Genomic DNA, 21934 nt, shown 5'->3' with positions numbered 1-21934 from the left:
AAAACGAAGGGGGGCGGGGTGCCTCTGAGAAGTGCTGGCTGCGTGGTTTCTGTTGCTGTATACAGAGGCAAACAATGTCAGCTTGCTGGCCCCGCCTGCCATGCTGGAGCTGGAGTTCCCATACCTCCTAGCAGGCGGATCCTGGTCACCTGGGGCTGTTTATCTCTAAAGCTTGCATTCTGGGGAGCAGGTAGGAAGGCTGCCCACCTCTGGGAACTTTTTTTTTTTTCCCTGAGGTTGTGCTGGGCAAGTTTGTTCAAGAACAGCTCGGTTTAGCCCAGCCTAGGTTCTCCTGTGTCAGCTCAGGACTAGGTTTTGTTCTGGGGAGAACAAAGGGTCCTTTGGGTACTGGCCTCACAGTGCTGACTTGCAGAGACGTTCTGCTAAGGAAAGCACCTAAAAAAAACCCCTTCTTCTAGTGATTGAAAGCTAAGAGCCGTCCCACTCATTCAATGATCAGCCAACCAAGACGTCTCCACAGACTCTGCACGGCCTCTATTTGGTGCAAAACAAGTAGATAGCTGATAAGGAGCAAGGACGGGGATGGCAGGGAAGTAAGACATGGCATATAGATGACGCTGTGAAGCCAGACTGTGGTTGTTGAGGTGCCGGCTTCTCAGAGGAGTCTGCAGCCACTGAGTGGTGAGCTGGGGAAAAGGGTCTGAGCCCAGAGGGCAGCAGAACTGGAGATTTGAATAGATGCTCCGTGGGTGGGATGGAACACTTGAGTCAGACCCATGTTTGAGTCCCAGATTTTGACAGAAGCTTGCCAGACTTTTTGTTGTTGTTGTTTGTTTGTTTTTTTCAAGACAGGGTTTCTCTGTATAACAACCCTAGCTGTCCTGGAACTAGCTCCGTAGATCAGGCTGGCCTTGAACTCACCGAGATCCACCTGCCTCTGCCTCCCTAGTGCTGGGATTAAAGGCGTGTGCCACCACTGCCCCATGCTTGTAAAACTCTTGAAGTCTTGCTTTCTTCATCTGCAACATGGTCCAATGGCCCCTCACTTCTAAAGGCTCTTTGATCTAACGAAAGGCACATTAGCAAGGCTTGCTAGGGTGAGTCAGCTGGTCCCCATTCTGTCACTGAGCATTGATGCCCCTCCCTGAGCACAATGCCCTAACAGAGGGAAACAGGGGTGAGCTGTGCTGCCTTTGTCATGACGCCAGCCTGCATTCACGTAATGCCTGTCTCTAGGCCTCGCCAGCAGAGGTGGCCTTGCTCTGAGATCACGTTGCCCTACCCCACTGACCTGGGCCAGGGAACCTCCCTTTCAGAGCCTCAGTTTCCTCATTCATAGGAGGCACCTGAAGTGTCATCCAGCTTTCTTTCCTGTTCTGCTCTGAGTGCTAAGCCCCCTCCATCCTGAAGGCCAGGAAATCGGCAGTCCTGGGCTTTGTTCAGGTTGTCCACGGAAAACCCAGGCTAGGAAGTGGGAAGTGGGATGCTTCCTGAGAAAGTACAGCGAGAGGACCTTTGGAAAGTGGGTTAGTATGATGGATATGTGACTGGTCCTCCTGAGAATGGGCTCTCCGAAAGGGTCTGTAGACGGCACTGCATACTCCCAAGTTCCAGACCTGTCCTCTCCACGCCCTGGACCACACCACAAAGATGGGATCATACATCTTCCCCACAATGACATCAGCCATTCATCCATCCCTCAGCAAGTCTGTAGTAAGTACCGATGGCTTGGAATTCTGGGATTGCCCTACCAGCCGGTATCTGACTGTCCATGGAGTAAGTCTCACCTCAAAGTCTCAGTCCCCACACTCTATATGACAGCAATCAAGGATTTGCCTCTGGTAGGTGTCAAAGGGAAACACGCATGTACAAGGCACTCGCCACTTGATAAGAACACGCAGAGCTCCTTTGACCTTTCCCGTCGTTGATGACTCAAAAGAAAAAGCAGACAAGAAGAATATAGGGATACATGCTGACAGTCTCTGATTTTCAACTCTGTTTGAGGTGTTGGTCTAGACGCAGACTGAAGTACCCAGGAGTGTGGTGGTATTTTGTTTGTACTATAACAAATAAAGCTTGCCTGAGGATCAGAGTGTGGAGTGAGCCCCTAGTTAGCCAAAGGGAACAGGCAATGGTCGGGGGTGGGGCAGAGGCAGACAGATTTCTCTGAGTTCAAGGCCACCCTGGGCTACACTAGACTGATCCAGTCTCAAAGAGAAACAGCCAGAAGGTGGTGGCTCACACCTTTAATTCCAGTACTGGAGAGCCACGTGTCTTTAATCTTAGCACCAAAGAGGTGGAGACAGAAAGGGATATGGCTGGGAGGAGAGAGGAATATAAGGCAGGAGGAGACAGGAGCTCAGTGTGCTTCAGTCTGAGGATTCACAGAGACAGGGTCTTGTCCCCTTGGGTAAGGATTCTGTAGAGGTAAAAAGTCTCTCTAGTGGCTGGCTCCTTTACGTCTCTGATCTTTCAGCATTTACCCCATATCTGACTCTGGATTTTTATTATTATTAAGACCAATTTGAAATTGTGCTACACAGTAGCTCCCTAGACATAGTCATGTGTCTGATAGGTGCCCATGTCTAGCAATTTGCCCCATCCCAGCCTCCTGCTGCAGTGCGCTCCACCTGTTAACGGTGTTCCACAGCACAGTGAATTCCACAGCAAACTGAGACGGGGCTGTCTTCAAAACATATGCATTTCCCAAATAAGCTGTTTCTAAAATGGCCCATGTGGCCCAGCCACCTGCCCACCTTCCTACCTGCAGTAGCCTGAGCTGACTCCTGGGCTGTTCAGTGGGACTGCGGACACTGGGATGGAAGCAAAGCTGACCTTGCCTTCAGCGCTGATCTGAGGACTGCACCTCCCAGCTGTAGCTTACCTGAAAATATTTCTCTGTACTCGTTACTGAAGAACATTTCCCTGAGCAAAGGATTTCAGGGGTTTCTTATTTTTTATTTTATTTATGTATCTTTTCTTTATTTCTTTAGTCACATTGAAGATGTAGGCCACTGTCTTCAGGCTTTTGTTGTCGTCGTTGGGACATAGCCTAATGACCACACTGTTGTCCCTCTGAGGGTAGCTTGTTTTGTTTCCTCTCTTCGGTTTAGGGATTTGTCGTTGTCAGAAGTGTGTGACATAGTGTGTCTCTGCAGGTTTTTTCCTATGCATATCACTTGTGCTTTTGTGGAGGTTTGGGATCTGCAACTTGATGCTGTTTGTCAGTCTGGGGAATTCTTGCTACTGTTTTTCTATATTCTTTAAATACTAACAACATTGTTTTATTTTACTAGGTAACCAGTAACTCTCTGAATCTTACTGAGTTTCTGTCCCTGGAAATTAACCCAGGGTCTTGTACGTGATAGGCGAGGGCTCTACCACGGAGCTAGGTCCCCAGTCCTCTTTTTTTTTTAAAAAAAAATATTTATTTATTTTTATTATGCATACAATATTCTGTCTGTGTGTATGTCTGCAGGCCAGAAGAAGGCACCAGACCTCATTACAGATGGTTGTGAGCCACCACGTGGTTGCCGGGAACTGAACTCAGGACCTTTGGAAGAGCAGGCAATGCTCCTAACCACTGAGCCATCTCTCCAGCCCTCCAGTCCTCTTTTTTTACTTTTTAAAATTAATTATTATTTTTGAGATAAAGTCCCACTAAATTTCCAGGCTGGCCTCAGGCTTGTATTCTTCTGTGCTGGGATTAAAGGTGTGTGTTACCACGTTTACCTGATTTTTAAAATAATATTATTGGGGTGTGTGTGAGGAGAGATAGGGAGACAGAGACAGAGAGAGGGGTGCACATTTGTGGAGGTCAAAAGACAACTTCGTAGAGCTGGTTCTCTTTTACCTTTATATGGCTTCTGGCGAGTGAACTTGGGTCTTCAGGCTTGAACAGCAAACCCTTCTCCCTGCCCCTCGTTCCATTGAACCACCTCTCCGTCCCTACCCTTGAGGTCTGGTCATGCATCATTTCTCGTATGTCTGGCTGGTTCTGGCTGAGTATGGGACATGGTGTGTTAAAAAAAAAATATCGGCAATCCTTTGGGCCTTAGGTGAGCCTCAAAAGACAGATGGCTTTGTCTCCTAGGGGCTCTAGGCACCTGGGTAACTATAATCCAATCAGAGCTTGACAGGACCTGAGTAACTCTGGGGTGGTTTTAGAGCCTGAGAGATGGCTCAGTAGTTAAGAGCACTGGCTGTTCTTCCAGTGGACATGGGATCAATTCCCAGCACCCACATGGCAACTCACAACTGTCTGTAACTCCAGTTCCAGAGGATCTGACACCTTCATATAGACATATATGCAGGCGAAACACCAATGTGCATAAAAAATAAGCAGATTATTTTTAATTATTTTTAATGAGGTGACAGACATATTTAATCTGACTTAAACACTACTGTGCACATATATAAAAAACCAAATGGTACCCATCAACACATAATTTCAATATTTTATGTATTAATTAAAAGAAATTAGAAGCATACAAGTCTAAAGAGAAACTTCCAGCATAACAGATCATTGTCTCTTCCGTACACACTGGAACTTCTATCTCACCCATGTTCAAGGACTTGACCTCTCCTGGTGCTTCTACCTCAGGGACCCACACCTGGACTTCCTGCCAGTCCCCTGTCTCCTCAGCTCTCCGTGGAAACACTGGCTCTTCCTTGACTGTCACTGTTTAAACCAGGCTGCTTCCCAGCCCTGGCAGCCCTGTCCCTTCCTTGTCTCTGCCTTTTCGCATGGTACCAGTCACCTGACATTTGTTCAATGGTTCAGGTGTCTGTGAGGACAGTGGCCTCATCAGTCTTTCTTACTGCCTGACAGCTGGTCTTAGACTACAGCCTGGCATTCCAAGGGTGTTCCTCACACACTGTGAAGTGAGGAACTCAAACATGTTCCCTCCCCTCTGGGTGAGCCCTGGGCCCCAGCAAAGAGGAAGTGACTGCTTTCTGCTCAGCCATCTCTTTCCCTTCCACATGAGGCAATTTCCCTTGGAGAGCTTCCCACAACCCCCAGTGGCGTGCAAACAAAGCATCCTAAAGCCCCGGAGAGCAGGAAACAGGCAGCTTCTTGGCCATCCAGGACCTGGCCATGCTGGTGGGCTCCTACAGGGATCAGGACTGGGATAGGGAAGGGCTGCACTGAGAAATTGGACTTAAGGACTCCACTCAGAGACCCTGCCTCCCACCACTTCTCCATATTTCCTCCCTCTTGTTCAGGAGAGAATTTCCCCTTCTGGGCCACTGCTGAGGTGGAGGGCAGTCATTGATTCACGGGGAAGTCAGTAGGGCTGTTCCTGGCTTTGACTCATAGCTTCTCAGCTGGTAGGAAAACTTAATGTCCCACGACTTGGAAATGTCCTAAGTCTAGAGGCCGTTGGGGATTCTCCTCTGGCCTCCTACACAGCTCTCAGTTAACCTTCCTGGCACTTAGAGTCTGCGTTGCTCTATGTCAGTTGCTCAATAAGGAAGGGAGTTGATCCGTGTGGGCAACAGAGGAAAAGTAGTGAGAATGACCACGTCTCTAGCCACCGCCTGAACACCAGCATGGCACTACGGCTGAGGGATGACAAAATGCTTGGCAGAGGCTAGAGGCACCTTGGTCTAAAGTGAGAAAACCCCACGCCTGTGCAGTGGGGGGCAGGTGAAAGTGGCCTGCGGTGACTATGGCTGGAGATACCGAGGCAGGTAATTAATTGGTCAAGACAAGGACTTCATTTCGGCTCCCAGCAGCCCTTCCTAAGCAAGAAGTGCCACGTTCTCTCCTGGATGCTAGACACACAAAGATGGAGATCCATCGTGGCCCTGACTGCGGTTTTCTCTGCCATTGGTGGACTGGCGCACGGTCCAGAACACAGTGCTTCAGGAGTGTGGAGAGGAGATGGGGGGGCTAGAATCAGGGAGCTGCTTGAGAACGGTCAGAAGGTGACCTTGAGGAGAAAGGGACCCTTCATTCTAGAAGTCTGGAAACACAGCATGGGAAGAGCTTTCTGCTCCCAGAAAGCTTGGTTTTATGTAAGGACTAAGCGTGCCTGTCGTTTCCTGGAACTCCATCCCAAGAGGCTCATGCATCTGTCCAGCCCTCAGGAAGGGTGGATCAGAGCCCTTTGTTTCCAACTCCGGACACTTCACAGAGTGGGCACCTGGTGTCCTGAGGAGAGGGGAGAAAGCTGAGTGCTGGCTAGGATTGTGGTTTCTGCTCCCTCTCAGTACTGCTGTTGGACGTTTATGCCACTTTGTCCTTAAGTGGGGGGGGGTGGGGTTGGTTTGCATCCAGCTTTGCTGCCCAGCCTCCTTTAGCATTTAGCATTGCATGACCTTTCCTGGGGAGACATAAACTAATATCTGTTCACCTTGGACAGGGTACCAATGACTGACCAAAGAAATGACTTCACACGCAGGTAACTAAGTGAAACTGTGAGGTTGCTTAGGGTTATTACAGCACACAGTGACTCTGCAGCAGCCGCACCACTGGAAAGCTACATCCGTGGCACTGACACACAGCTGGAAGATCAGAAAGTCTCCCGCTCCCCGACAATTGTCACTGCTTATATAACCTTGGGAAGAAGCTTTGAGATGCTCACAAGTTTCAGGAGGTTCCTAAGCCTTGTAAGATGTGTTTCCTGTGCCTTAGATGTATGTTTCCTCTATCCAGGAAGGAAAAATTTGAATTCTGAAAAATAGGGTTCAGTCTAACACACACATCTCTCTCTCTCTCTCTCTCTCTCTCTCTCTCTCTCTCTCTCATACACACACACACACACACACACACATACACACACACACATTTTAAAATGTCATGAATTCTGAGGAAATAGCTACATAACACATGTAACAAGTCTTTCTCTGTCCTACCTGTCAGCGCCCAAATAATGACACAGAAACATTATTAATTATGAAACTTGGCCTTAGCTTAGGCTTGTCCCATTAGCTCTAAAAATTAACCCATTTGTATTAATCAATGTTTTGCCTCATGACTTTTTACCTTTCTTTCATTCTGTATGTCCAGTTCCCTCTGTGTCTTGGTAGTGTCTCCTCTTGGACCTAGATTCATCTTGAGTTGTTTCTCTCTGCCTAGAAGTCCTACATACCTCGCCTACCTAGATACTGGCCATTTAGATCTTTTAAAACAAATAACAACAATATAACTTCACATAGTTACAAATATCCCATAGTTCCCCATTTTGTCTAAATAAAAAGGAAAGGCAATAAGAACAATTATCAAGTAAGAAATGTATTCACAACGTCCATTCCATTAGTATTTGGCAAATGCAGAGAAAACACTCCATTATCTAGCCTATCTTGATGAGTCAAAAGTTTTGGACCTAATTTACTTTCTATCATAACTAAGGAAAACTACAACTATAACTATCTAGTTATACCTGAGAAAGATATGATATTACCCGATTAAACAGGAAGTGCAGAGCAATCAGTTTCCAAAACTAGGAAATGACAGAAACATCTGACTGCCTGGACAGTCACCCTAATGTTCCTCTGCAGTGTTGGTGTTTAGGTGGAAACCCTACCAGCATCCATATATATCTAAAAAGGTTGGATATTGGGGATCCCCAGCCAGGAGCCCCATTCCACATTCTGGTCTCACTCCTCCCATTCTAGATCTCACCCCTGAGAAAGCCCACCAAAAGTCAGCCACTCCCTGGGGCTGCCTGAGACCATGCTGACAGACTATAAAAGACCTGGAAACCATATTTGCACATGATTCTTCTCCTGCTTGCCTAAGGGTCACCCAAGAGTTGCTTTGCTCTGTTCATTAAACCTGGATTTAATAATTCAGTTGATTGGTTTATTATGTTGGTGGCAGTGAAGTTCCAATAACCAATGATTCAAAACTTATCAGTTTGGGCACCCATCTTTGTCCTACAGGCCTAGAATATCTGACAGACTTTTCTGTGAAGTAGGAATTTTAAAGGACTGTTCTACCTTGTCTTGACAAAGTTCAGCAGTTGTTTTCTTTTGTGTCCGGCTTGTTCAACTTGCACAGAATACTATTAGCAGTCAAGGCAAGGGCAGTTTTTTGTCCAGTTGCTAACTTTACAACAAAGAAAGCAAACTTCATATGGCGGTTCTTTGATGTCTGTCTTCTTTTATTGAAGTAGATTCGTGCTGTCAGGAGCAGATGTATCTCACTGTCATGAAAAGTCTTATGTTATTAAAACATCTTAAGGGCATATTCTGTAGGTCTTTGAAGTGTTTGAAGACCATCTATCTATTTAAAATATATATCTGTTTGATCTTGAAAACATACCTAATAGGACTATAAGTTTGGTTGATGACTATTAATCATTGTTTCTTTGTTACCCTAAATCCTATTTAGATGAGCTTCATAACTACAATCCCTTAAACAAAAGTAGAAATACACACACACACACACACACACACACACACACACACACAGTATAACAAAAATAACCTTAAATTTGTATCAATATACAAAAGTCCATACCAATGTAAAATATTTGAGATTAATAGTTGCTTTTTAGTTTAAAGTAGATTTAATAGTCTACCCTTTTATCCTAACATTCCTATATCTCTTTTCTCTTTTCAGAAAGAGATCATTGAATCTAAGTTCCCTTTCTTATTTTCCTCCCTTACCATGACCAGTAATAATCTGCAACCTCCCCAAATGATGACAAACATTCATAACCCACCAAACAGCAAAAAGCTACCCAAACCACCGCTTGGGAATTTGGACATAATATTTTTTAAATTAGTTCCTGCTATTTGGGGGTGACAGCATCTTTAGGAGACCCTGAGAAAATTGAGCTAATTCAAATCCTGGGAACATTAGCTTTAGCATTTGGTGTCCAGTCTTGGTGTACTGGGGAGTGCAGTGCTTATCTGATGTCCTGGCTAGAGTGCTCTATCTGTTTGGACCTTCTCAGTAAACAGATTTGCCACTGTCCTGAGTAGTCCATAGCCCAAAACTGATATTTTGGTGGTGGTTGTTAGCTTAATACTGTAACCACAACCCAGTTGAAATCGTCATTGTGGGGCCCCATCATGCTTTTTGTTTTGAGACTTCAAAGGTCACTGAAAGGAATGGTCATAGTTTACTGCCGAAAATTTAAACATTTTAAACATCCTATGCAGCAGATCTCAGAAAGGTTAAAGGACCACAGTCTATTAAGTATATCCAAGGTACACAAACTTAATTCATAGTTACCTGCTTTAGACTTACGCCTGAAATTACACACAGGAAACTAGATGAAGCCCATTTCTAGAATCAGTTAGTACTCTATGTGATCAATAATATCATGACAGACAGTTTACAAAATCTTATAAATTTAGAGATGATATTTTTATTTCAAGAGAAGTTTTAGAGAGTCAAAATAAAACCAAAGGATTATGAGATTAGTGACAATAGAATAGTCCCTTAGTTTTTTTTTCTGTCCCATATCAGGTGACTTTTCTGACATGAGACAGAGATTTTGGATTTTCTTTTAACAAATTTGCTTGGGTTTAGTGAGGAAGAGAGCTACACAGCTTTGATTTTTAATTGGATTGGGACCACAAAAGACCATTTGCCTTTTATGTTTGTAGAGATGAACAGAAAAAAAATATTTGAGAAGATTTATAAAATTTTATCTTCTTAGAAATGTGCCATAGATTTAGGCCCAATTTTACTCTTCTTCTTGGGACATTTTCTCTTGATGATTTGTTCCTCTTCAGATGTTTCATTTGTCCAGTAATCTTCAGATTTCTTAGTTGGATGCTTTTATTCTCCTGGAAAGACAAAAACAAAACCCTGCCCCAATCCTAACTTTGTGGAGTTCCCTTTTTTTTCTTTCTTTTTGCAGGTTATATTTTTGTTAATTCAAAATGGTTTTCATCAACAGAAAAATATTATCTTTTAATAATAAAAATTTAATTTTTTCATACATGATCAGATAAAAGGCATTTGTTAGTCTTATAAGTTAGCTTGAATTGAATGACCAAGCTGTTTGATGAACTATCACATTTTCTAACCAAGAGGTCTCCTCTGTTCAAATCTAATCTTTATCAATATTGATGGTATGTATCCATAGCTTTCCTTCTCCTGTGGAAATAAAAGTAAAACCTCTTCCCCAACATAACACATATCCTGGTTTCCATGCTGAGGTCAACACATTTTAAAAATATATAGGCTGATTTAACTCAACAGTTTTTTCTACTATCCAATGTCTCTCCATGGCCATTGTTCTTTTCATTAGCATTTAAAAATTTAAAGTCAATAAAGAATTGTGTAACCTATTTCTAGAGGTCTCTATTGCCTCTTTCTGTTTATGGGGCGTGTCTTTTAAATTACAATTAGATCTTTCTATAACTTCTTGTCCTGTAGGATTGTGTGTTATACCTGTAATATGCTTTATATTGTAATATAAAAAAGCAGTTCCATTTTACTACAGACATATTCTGGAGCATTGTCATTTTATTTGTATAGGTATCCCCGTGATGACCATAACTTCTAATAAATGTATAATTACAGAATCAGCCTTTTCAGAACATAAAGCAGGTGTCCATTGAAACCCTGAGTATGTTTCTGTGGTATGATGTACATATTTTAATTTTCCAATCTCTGAAAAATGAAACTCATTCATTTGCCAATTTTTTCTTTGAGTAACTTTTAGGTTACTTCCTGCAGGTAATGGAATTTGACTATACAAAAAACAAGTAGAACATTTCCTTATAATTTCCTTGGCTTGTTGCCAAGTGATAGAAAAATGTTTCTTCAAATCTTTGCTGTTCGCATGGTGTTTCTTATGAAACTCTGAGGCTTCCCTACCAAAAGCTTATCAGTTTAACACTGCCTTGTGCTAGAGGATACAGTAGACCTGTATGGGATCTGATGTATGTTACATACAAGGAATGATTTCTATTTCTGATTCTTACTTGTAGTTGAATAAATAACGAAGTTAATTCTAAATTATCTGGAATAAGTTCAACAGTTTCAATATGTAAAGCAACTCTTTCTGCATATTGAGAGTCAGTTAAAATATTAAGAGGTTCTCAAAAATCTAATAATACCATGAGAATAGCATATAATTTTGATTTCTGAATAGAATCATAAGGGCTTTGAGCCACTTTACTTAGTTTTCCTGTCTTAAAACCTGTCTTGAGACTTATAACTTGTCTTTCCTGATTTATTTGTATGAGTAAAAATGTAAGGGCTCCAAAAATTGTTGTTCCCTTTATTATATGAAAAATGTTCCAATTAATTGTTCTTATAAACTGAAGTCTCTTGTTTTTGGGATGTTTGTTGTTAATCTCTCCCAAGAAATTACAGCAAGCTCTTTGCCAAAGTTCATTTTCTGCACATAATAAGGCATTAGTAAAAGATACCATGGTTTCTGCTGGGTCTATTCCTTTTAATTTATGAAGTCTCAATTTTCCTTTCAGAATCAGTTCAGAAACTTTTTCTATATAGGTCTCCATTTTTTCAGTCTATTTGCTAATATATCTATTATAAGATATTATCTTCTCTCAGCATAAAAACTCCTACAGAAGAATGAGTAGAAGGTAAAATGGCCAGAATTTGCATCCTGTAATTTCTTTTCTCTACCAGAACCAATTGTCTCTCAGCCTTAGCTGATAGTTTTCTTGGACTATTTAAGTTTTTATCACCTTGAAAGGTTTAAAATAAATTTCTTAGCTTTTGAGTTGTTAATTCATTTGTGGGTCATAGCCAGTTAATATTTCCCAGCAATTTTTGAAAATCATTAAGAGTTTGTAATTGATATTTCTGTAGACCTATCTTGTATCCTAAATAATTAATAGAATCTCCTCTTTGTAGTTTTTGAGAGTAATTTGTAATTCTCTACAAATCAAAGTTCTCTTTACTTCATCAAACATTTTTTTCTAAAGTATCTGAACCCTAGTAAGATAAATACCATCCATATAATGGTAAAACTATAGATTGAAGAAACTGTTTACAAATTAGTTCTAATGGCTGTTGTACAAAATATTGACATACGGTGGGACTGATTAAGAGTCCTCATGGAAGAGCTTTCTACTGGTACCTTTTAGTAGGCTGAGAATTATAAGTAGGCACTGTGAAGGCAAGTTTTTCTCTATCCTGTTCTTGTAAAGGTATAGTAAAAAAAAATCAGTCTTTTAAATCAATCACTATTATAGGCCATCCCTTAGGTAATAAAGAAGGTAAAGTAATTTCAGGCTGTAATGAGCTCATGGTACAAAACACATTATTTATGGCTCTTAGGTCTGTTAACACTTTCCACTTTCCATATTTCTTTTTAATGACAAATATAGGAGAATTCCAAGGGCTGGTTAATTCTTTAATATGTTGAGCATTTAGCTGCTCCTGAGCTAACTATTCTAGCACCTGTAAGTTCTCTGATGCCAAAAGCCATTGTTCCATACACACAGGTTTTTCAGTTAACTTTTTTTTTTAGACAAGGCTAGCCTCAGACTCACAGAGATCTACCACCTCTGCCTCCCGAGTGCTGGAATTAAAGGTGTGCACCACCACTGCCCGACCAGTTAACCATTTTAAAGGCAGGGTCATTGGTACATAAAGACTTATGTACAACTTGAACAGTTGGTGCTCAAAAGCATTTTTTTATTTTATGTTTTTTTCTGGGATTGGAGGAATGTTAATCTGTGTTTTCCATTGCTGCAACAAATCATGTCCCCATGAATTTATTGCTGTGTTAGTCACATATAGTTTTGATTTTCCTCTTTGTCCTTCTAGCCCTATACACTCAACCCATCTTGCACTTTGTTTTACTGGAGATAAAGTTTCAGTCTCTAGAAACTGAATATTTACATCCTGAAGGGGCCAATTTGGATACCAAGATTTTGGTGAAATGATTGTTACATCTGTCTACCAAACCCTCAATTTCAGTGCCATTTATTTGTATATTTAGCTTTGATCTTTGATCGTTTTTGGCAGTTTGCCAAAATATTTCTTTTCTGGTCGCTCCTAAACTTTTTGTTGTGTCTATTGAAGCTGTTCTGTCTTTGATCACATTCAGAGTATTGTTATTTTTAACAACCAAATATTAAGTCTTTTATTTGTTCTGTGGATGAGTTTCTATGATTTGATTTGATATTGAAACTTGCAGGAGGCCCCTCAGGGCATTTACCAATGACAAATGTTTACCTTGCCTGTCCCTTGTTGATCTGCATTCATTTTAACCCAATGCTGATCTTTGCCATACCTTTTGCAAACTCTAGAAGGCTGGGGTCTTCTGTTTGGATTCTTCCTAGAAAAAACATTGTTTCTAGGAATACCTTGCCTATTATCCCTTTTCAAATGACCTTGTTTACCACAATTAAAACATCTGACATTTTGATTTCTCTTTTTTTAATATTTATTTATTATATATACAATGTTCTGTCTGTGTCTATGCCTGAAGGTCAGAAGAGGGCACCAGATCTCATTACAGATGGTTGTGAGCCACCATGTGGTTGCTGGGAATTGAACTCAGGACCTTTGGAAGAGCAGGCAATGCTCTTAACCTCTGAGCCATCTCTCCAGCCCCTTGATTTTTCTTGAAAGTTTTGGAAATCACTTCTCCTATCCAAGTATCGTTATAAGATCCAATATCAACTGTATTTCAGCTACATTCATCGATGGGTATTGATCTTGTCTTTAAAAGCCTTACCACCCTTTCACATTTTGAATTAGCATTTTCAAAAGCTGAAGATTCAAGTAAACTTTGTATAATTTTAGTAAATGACTCAGTCCTCTTCCCTGATTCTTCAATCCTGTACCAAACATTCAAAGCTGCTTTATGGCATAGAACCAAAGTTTGATCATCAAATATAGACTGTCTTTGCAGATCACCACACTAGCCCTCACCAAGAAGCTGGTCTTGGGAAATTTCAATACCTCTAGCCCTACTTCATTGTTCTATGACCCTAGCTTTCTCTCTCCACCATGTTTTCCCCTGTAAGTGAGGACCAGTTTCCAATATTGCTGAAGCTAAATCTTTCCTGTTTTGTGGAATAATCTTGTCTGAGTTGCCCATGAATTTAACATCTACTTCACAAAGGGTACATGTATTCTATATGATACAACCGCTTTCTTAAATCTCTTCAAATCTAACATTTCTACAGGATCCCAATTAACATTTGCATAGCCTTGTGGGGGGTGCCTATCACTTGGCAGTCATTCTTGTATAGTAACTGGATAAATTAAGATTGTTTTTCTAATAATCTTAGGCTGTTCCTCCTCCATTTTATAACACAATAGTGTGGTAGGTTCTGCTCTAAATTCCTCTGTCTGCATGTATTTTTCTTATTTTCATTAGTAGGTTTTTCTAAAACTTGTATCTTGTCAATAGTACACGTCCTTCTAAGGTTTGTATCTTATCATTCAATTTTTCTTATTTTCATTAGTCTTTCTAAGGCTTGCATCTTATCAGTAGAATCTCTTTCTAAAGCTTATATCTTATCAATAGTCAGCCCTTGTAAGACTTGTCTCTTAGTCAAACTTTTATTACTTTATTAGTAAGTCTTTCTAGGGCTTGTATCTTATCAGTCAGATTTTTATTACTTTTATTAGTAAGCCTTGTATTATATTAGTCAAATTTTCATTTTTTGGCATAGTTCTTAAACCACTTTTTAAGGATAAAAAATGAATTATCAAACTTATAGTAATTGTAATCAGCATTATGTCAATCCCAGTTAAGTGGTTTATCTCCTCTTTTATTTCTTCCATTTTCAAGCCATCCACACTATACAGAGTCCTAATTCCCTGTGTTGTTATATTTCTGATTCTTCACATGGGAAAGATTTTTTTAAATATTATTTAACTTTCTCCTTAAGAACTTCCCAATTAGCTCACCAACTCTGCTGACTTCTCAGTTTGTCTGCAGCAGCAGTGCCATCAGCTGAGGGCTTGAGCTTCTGAGATTTCCAAGCATGGAGCCCACTTTCTGGAGTCCCACAAGTGACTTTTAGAAAGACCCCGGCATGACTTCTCCATCCGTGTGGTCATGTCACATGTTGGAACACAAAGTGATGGTTTTTTTTCAGCTTAGCAGTAGTTGCACATGAATCTACTGATATTTTAATTATCTGTCATCCCATGGCCTCTCGACCAGTGCCCCATCAGCCACTTAGGCTGCAGCCCAGCAGTGTTTCCAGTTCAGCTACCAACTCTGCTATCATGATATGTAGGTTTAAATTAGGTCTTCTCTGTCATTCTATTTATCAATAAGACTTCGGAGTCAAAAGTTGGGGTGAAAATCTGATAGCTCTGAGAGGTTGAGTAGCAACTAGCTGACCTTGTGTTTTGACTGGAGACTCTACAAGAGACACATAGCAAGCTCAAACTTTAGTCCCCACCCTTTCCTCCTTCTCCATCCAGATTCCTGGCTTCTCTCTAGCCATTGGCTCATTGGCTCCTCCCCTTGATTTAAGGTTTAACTTTATTGGGGGTCTTGGGAGTGTCAGAGTGCAATCAAAATATCCCTCAACAAACATACATCCTCACCAATTAACACTTTCTGAGGAGCCAGGAAACTTGTGTTCTAGCCCCAAGTGCACCGTTTTCTTGTTGTGTGACACTCAGCCAATCACTTGACTTCTCTGAGCTTCAGGTCCTTACTCCTTAAACATTGAGAGGATAGGTCCATCATGGACATGAAATCTTCAGAGGCTGAAAAATGTGCAATAAAATTAAAGTGATCTTGTCCCCAGCCCAAAGAAAACCATGAGGGTCCTCACTCATACATTGACTGTGACCTGACGCTGCCTGGTTGCTCCAGGAATTGGCTCTGCTTATTCTTCCTATGTGGCCTTTGTGAAGAGAGGTGCCCATAGTCTCAACCATACAGGACCTGGGAGCCCATTAGTGATATCATTGGTCTAGCATAGTACCCCCAAGACCTGGGACTTCATTTCCAGTGTGCTAGTCAGACGCTGTGTCTAACAGAGTGGAAGAGAAACTCGAGTCTGTTACTCCTGCTGCTGTTGGCCTGACACAATGCTCCCTTCAGTCTGTCTGACCTTGTGATCATACCTAGGTCTCCAGGAATACAATTCTGACACCTGGAGAGTGGAAGACATGTTCATGTATGCTGGGCACAGCCTGAAATTCCCGGCTTTGGTCTATTAGGGTCTCCCAACCATACACCAGTCAAGGATGAGTCCTACCCTTAGCCAAGGATTGGTTTGACTGACAGCTTGACGGCATCTAGAGTCATGTCAGAAACAAATCTTGGTGGGTGTCTGAAGGATTTCCTGGGTTAAGTTAACTGAGATGGGAGGACCCAGCCGAGCTGCCAGACTGCACGACAAGGAGGCAGTGAGCTGAGCCCCAGCATCTTCTCTCTCTTTTCTGACTGGATAAATACAATCAGCAGCCTCTTTCTTGCTCCTATGACTTCCTGGTCATGATTTGTCTGCTCCTGTGAGCCGGAAGTGGCCTTCTTTAAACCGCTTCTGTCAGGTGTTTGTCCCAACAACACGGGAAGTCACATGCTCAGTTTTCCTCTTTTCAGTCTAGCTGGCAAATGCTCCGACTCTGCAGAGCCCTACTATGTGTCCTTGGTGCTCAGTAGGTGCACAGACCCTCGTTAAACCAATCATATGTTCAGAAATCCCCCACTATCCCTCACCCACCCACCCCACTCCAAGATCTCTGTATACAGCCTTGGCTGTCTTGGATCTCACTCTGGTAGACCAGGCTGGCCTTGAATGCATAGAGACCTACTGACCTCTGTCTCCTGAGAGCGGGGATTAAAAGTGTGCACCACCATGCCCAGTGACTTTATCGGTGTGTACTTATGTGTTCTTGTATGAGCTTATGTGCACCGCTCATGTGTAGACGCCCGTGGAGGTTAGTCCTGGAGCTAGGGGTGGTTGTGACTGCTTGGTGAAGGTACTGGGTACTGAACCTAGGTCCTCAGCAAGAGCAGTAAGCTCTTAGTGTCTGAGCTCTCTCTACATCTGTTCTTAGTCACAGCTTTTAGTCAAGGATATGTCCTGTATTCCCCAGTCGGTCCTGTAGCCCAAGATAGCCCTTTGCATGAGTCAAGCTAACAATGTGTCTCACTAGCAAGCAGGCTCCATAAAGAGGGTTCGTGCTTTTCTTCCCCAACAGATAATGCCTGGAGCTGGGGCGACCATGGTGACTCGTGAAGAAACCCTGGGGATGACAACAGGGAACGGAGACAGAAGGACTCTGGGAGGGTCATGGTAGACTACAGGAAGGGTGAGTCTCCACAGCTGCCTCTATGGTATGACCCTTTACAAAATCATCTCTTCAAGGATGTTTGCAGGTGTCTAGCCTGGGACAGAGGCAGATCTGTTTCTGGAGCAGGAAGATAAAGATAATGCCTTTCTCTTTAAGCCCAGAATTTGGCCAAGGTTGTAAGGCAACCTGGGCTACCTAGCAAGATTCTATCCAGAAACAAAACAAAATCTGGATTTCTCCAGTCTAAATTAGGATAGATTTGCCTCCTAAATGAAGAGTGTCCATGGCCCAGTAGAAGAGCCCCTCATATGCAGGGGCTGAGTTTGAATAGAGTAGTCACATCTTTATCTACAAATGTCGTATTCTATGCCCTCCCCATCGTGGGATATGAAGCTGTGGAGTATATAAGTACTATAAGAACTAAATATAAAAAATTATCCTATGAGTGTGTGTGTATGTGTGGGTGTCTACGTGTGAGAGTTTGTGGGTGCCTGTGGAGGCCAGAGGAAGGTGCTGGATCTGCTATAAGCCTCTTTTTGTTGTTGTTGTTGTTGTTGTTGTTGTTGGTTTTCTTTCTTTTTTCAAGAGTGGGCTTCATTGTAGCTTTGGAGCCTGTCCTGGAACTAGCTCTTGTAGACCAGGCTGGCCTCGAACTCACAGAGATCCGCCTGCCTCTGCCTCCTGAGTGCTGGGATTAAAGGTGTGCGCCACCACAGCCTGGCCTCTATGAGCCTCTTGATGTGGGTTCTGGGGTCTAAACTCCAAGCCTCATGATTGAGCAGCAAGTGCCCTTAACCACAGAATCATCTCTCTGGCTCTGAACTGTCTCTTTCTTATGACCTTTAAGTGTCCACCTTTCCACTTACAAGAAACCCATGACAGTGTCGCTGACATGTGTGAACTGGCAGCATTGCTGAGCTCAGATCGGGATGTTCTTAACTCAAGTCCGGGGCCACCACAGCCGCCGGCCTGAACCATGCAAGAAAGCACGTGAAAAACTGGAAAGTGGGAGGTTCAAAAGAGTTTACTAAGAATTAGAAAGCAGAGGTTAAGAACCACCCAGATAAGGGCGCAGGCTACCAGCAGGAAGGCAGACAAGCTTTTTCAAAGTAGCTCACTGATACCACGTCACTTTCTTGAGGACTAAGTTTTGAAATGTGAGTTGTTTCTCCTTGGGACCGGCTACGTAGGGAGGATATGACGGCTGGTTCGGTCTGCTCACTGAAATGTGGAACTCTGCGGCAGGACCACGGCACGCTAAGGTCACAGCTGGGGCTTGTTATGGTTAACGCTTAGATGAGATAACGGCTCAGAGGCAACCCCAGGCTCCACCTGCCCGCAGTCTGTCTGTCCCGACACTGCAGTCACTTAGCATGGCTGTCCTCCAAGAATGGCATTCGCAGCCACGACAGCTACAAAATAACTAGCGGGTGGATGCTATAGCCAGTGGGGATGCCCTGGACTGATGCAGCCGCAGATGAGGGGTCTCTACCTTGGCTCCAGCACAGACTAAGCCGCATCCATCTGGCTGTCTGCACTGGCCCCATGGAGACTGGTTTCTAGAGGGCCTGTACAAAATTGGTGCATGATCAAGTCGTTTGCTTTCTGGGCACTGTGTCTTCTACCAGAGCAGGGAACCAAGGCAGGCTCAGGGGCCAGTTTGCAAGGAGGGAAAAGCATGTTAGCGGCCATGTTTCTGACAAGGACCCCATGAAGTAGAGTCCTGTCATTAGTCCTGGTGAGCCCCTCTGTAACCTAGAGAAATAAAATTGATCTCAACAAACACATCTAGTGTTAGTTTTGCAGTTTAATGAGTGTTGACAAATTTATACAGTTTAACATAGCTTTTTATTATTTTATTTTGGATATTTTTGGTTTTAGTTTTTTTTGTTTTTTTGGGTTTTTTTTTTTTTGAGACAGGATTTCTCTGTGTAGCCCTGGCTGTCTTGGAACTCACTTTGTAGACCAGGCTGGCCTCTAACTCAGAGATCCACCTGCCTCTGCCTCCTGAGTGCTGGGATTAAAGGTGTGCGCCTCCACACATGCCTTTATTACTTTTTAATAAAAACGACTCATAGCTGTGTGTGTGTTTGTATGTGCATGTGTATATGAAAATGCAGGTGTTCACAGATGTCATATCTCACTGGATCTGGAGTCACAGGAGTCCCGAGGATGTGGGAGCAGAATGCAGAATACCTCTGCAAGAGCAGTAAGTGCTCTTAACCACTGAGCCATCTTTCCAGTCATTAGTTTTACAAATTTTTAAAGTTTGAAAAAAATAGAATGTATTATTCCTGCCAACATGTTTTAAATACAGACCATATATATTTTTTCTCTGTACCCTTCCTTCCCATCTTAGCTAACCAGTGTTTTCTAGAGTTTTCTGTTAAGGCAATCATGCAGCATTCTTCCTACCATGGTTGACTCTTTTAGTCAATGCAACTGTTTTGATTGATCTACTTTGTATTAATAGATCTCTAAAATCAATTTCATGGAGTTAATTTTTAAAGTGTTTTTAGGTTCAGACCAAAACTAAAGAGTGTGCGGAGGGTTTCCCTCTGTCCCAAGCCCAAAGAGCCTTCCACCCTCAGCATCTGGCAGAGCCGAGAATCTGCTGGGGGCTGAGAGGCAATGGCCACAGTTCATGTTAGTGGCCAACTCTGTGAACTGAGACAAATGTACAACAGACACACGTCCTCTGTCCTGGTTCCTAGCTGGCTTCTTTCCAGAGCTAGCCCCTTTTCCTTCTCAAAGACCAGGCTGCCCTGGGAGGACTCTGACTCCAGCTCTAAAGGGCGGCCACAGGGAGAGCTGCTTATCTTTCGCCCCTCCAGTGACAGAGTCCCTCGTGACCAGGGAGAGCACAGAGTGACCCAGAGCCCCACAGTCGCAGCTCTGGGCAGTCTGGGGTAAATCAGTGAGACTCTGTCTCCAAATAAACTGTAAAGAAAGGGTTGAGGACATAGGTTGGTAGTAAAGTGCTTGGTTAGCACACTTGAGGTTCTAGGCTCAATCCTGGATGCCAGAAAACACACACACAGACACACACACACACAGACACACACACACACACACACATACACACACACAGCACAGACTATGGGGCTGGAGAGATGACTCAGCCGTTAAGAGCATTTACTGCTCTTGCGGAAGACCTGGGATGGATTCCCAGCACCCACATTAGGTAGCTCACAACTACTTGTACTTGCCTAGAGGATACATGCCTTCATCTGGAATCGGAGGGCGCACACCTACACGCATATGGTCTACATAAACTCACAAGGCTCTCACTTATACACATAAAAAATTAATAACAGTCCATCTTCTCCAAGGCCAGGGAAACTGGGGAAGAACAAAGCAGAGACACCACCTTGGGAATGGAGATAGGAAAGCTGGGCTCTCAGATACTCAGCATGGGTGTGCCTCTGTGCTGTTCTGTATGTCTGGAACTGTGTTAAGGTCTGTGGCGGTGCGACTAAGCAAGGAGGGTAAGGCTGCCCTGTGACTGTCCAGGCGAGAACTCCAGTGACTGTGCCCTGCTCTTCTGGGTGGAGAGAAGGGTGTGCCAGGGTCTGAGGAAGCTGAGTGGAGATGACCTCCCGTGTGTATTCAGCCAGCTAGCCAGCCCAGCAGTGCTCTTGTTCATTTAAGGTGCTGGTTGGGGACAGGCACCTCATTAGGTTTAGGGCATCCGGGGCCCACATGGACAGGCCTTCCAGGGGGCAATGGAGCTACTTTTAGTGGCCTGGGCTAACTCCCAAATCCTGACAACTATTTCTGGCATCAAATGATTGCCCTGAAGGATGTGGAAAATTTTTTAATGTTAACGTCTGGTCTTCCTGTGGCTAAGCAAGGACATGATGCAGAGACCAGGACCAAGGACCCAAGGGTTTCTGGAAGAAACATTGCCCTTAGCATAAAATTGGGGCCTCCTCCCGCCCTGCTGAGAGCTGTCTGGACTTTACCAGATCAGCTTGGTGATGGAAACCATCTCACCATGTGCCAGGGCTGTCCTGAGTTTAGCACCAAAGATCCACATCCAGGAAGGGGGTAGGGATAGCTAGTCACCCTGGCTCTCTTTACTTTTAGAAAAGCAACGACTGAACGATGTGTGTGATCTCTCCAGTGTTCACAACAATGGCTGTAGTGGGTGCTGTTATAATCGCCTTCTTACAACAAGGAAACTGGCAAAGAAAGGAGCCGCAGCTTACCCATGGCTGTACAGTGGGCAAGCTTGCAGTTTGCTGGGCTGTTCTGGCACTGGGCGACATTTTGCTCTATGGAAAAATAAAGCTCTCCATCCTTGGGAAGTCTGGATTCAATGACTTTGTACCAAGGTCAGGTGACCATTTGACCAGCTTGTCGCTAAAAGGTGTCATGCCTGCATCTTTGGGGATAGCCAGCGAGCACTTGACCGTGAGATCCAGACCCTGGAGTTGTGCTGAGGTGAGTCTATCAGGTGGCTTTCAGACTCCTGAGCTGCTGAGGGCAAATCGGGACTGGCGGTACCCCGAGCCCAGAGCCCCCTATTGGCCTCATACAGTGGCGGCTCAGCAGCCGGATGTGCAGCCTGGCGCTGGAACGCGGCTCCTCCCGAGGGCCCTGCCTGGGGCAGGAAGAGCCGGCGCCTCCAGTTCCCACCAGCCTTGGGGTAGGAAGCAGCTGAACAATAGAGTCACCGCGGAAGGTGGGGGCTGTGTTGAAGGACTGTGGCCCGGGCGAGGGCGGGGTCCAAGACAGATCTGTGGCCCTGGTCTGTGAGTTGGAAAGCTTGTGCCTAGGCACAAGGGAGCTCTGCCAAGG

At 43.6% G+C, this 21934-nt stretch overlaps 1 long non-coding RNA gene across 1 annotated transcript; it reads left to right on the top strand.

Moving 5' to 3' along the window:
• The first annotated feature begins 107 nt into the window (after positions 1-107).
• On the top strand, positions 108-21403 carry LOC142859498 (uncharacterized). The gene is made up of 3 exons (XR_012912206.1): positions 108-190; positions 17039-17149; positions 21221-21403. It is a non-coding gene; the product is annotated as an uncharacterized LOC142859498 (long non-coding RNA).
• Positions 21404-21934: the final 531 nt, after the last annotated feature.

This window comes from Microtus pennsylvanicus, chromosome 11 (genome assembly GCF_037038515.1).
Source record: "Microtus pennsylvanicus isolate mMicPen1 chromosome 11, mMicPen1.hap1, whole genome shotgun sequence".
Taxonomy (NCBI): Eukaryota; Metazoa; Chordata; class Mammalia; order Rodentia; family Cricetidae; genus Microtus; species Microtus pennsylvanicus.
Note: the sequence above shows the minus strand (reverse complement) of the source record. Positions and strands in the feature narration are given on the sequence as shown.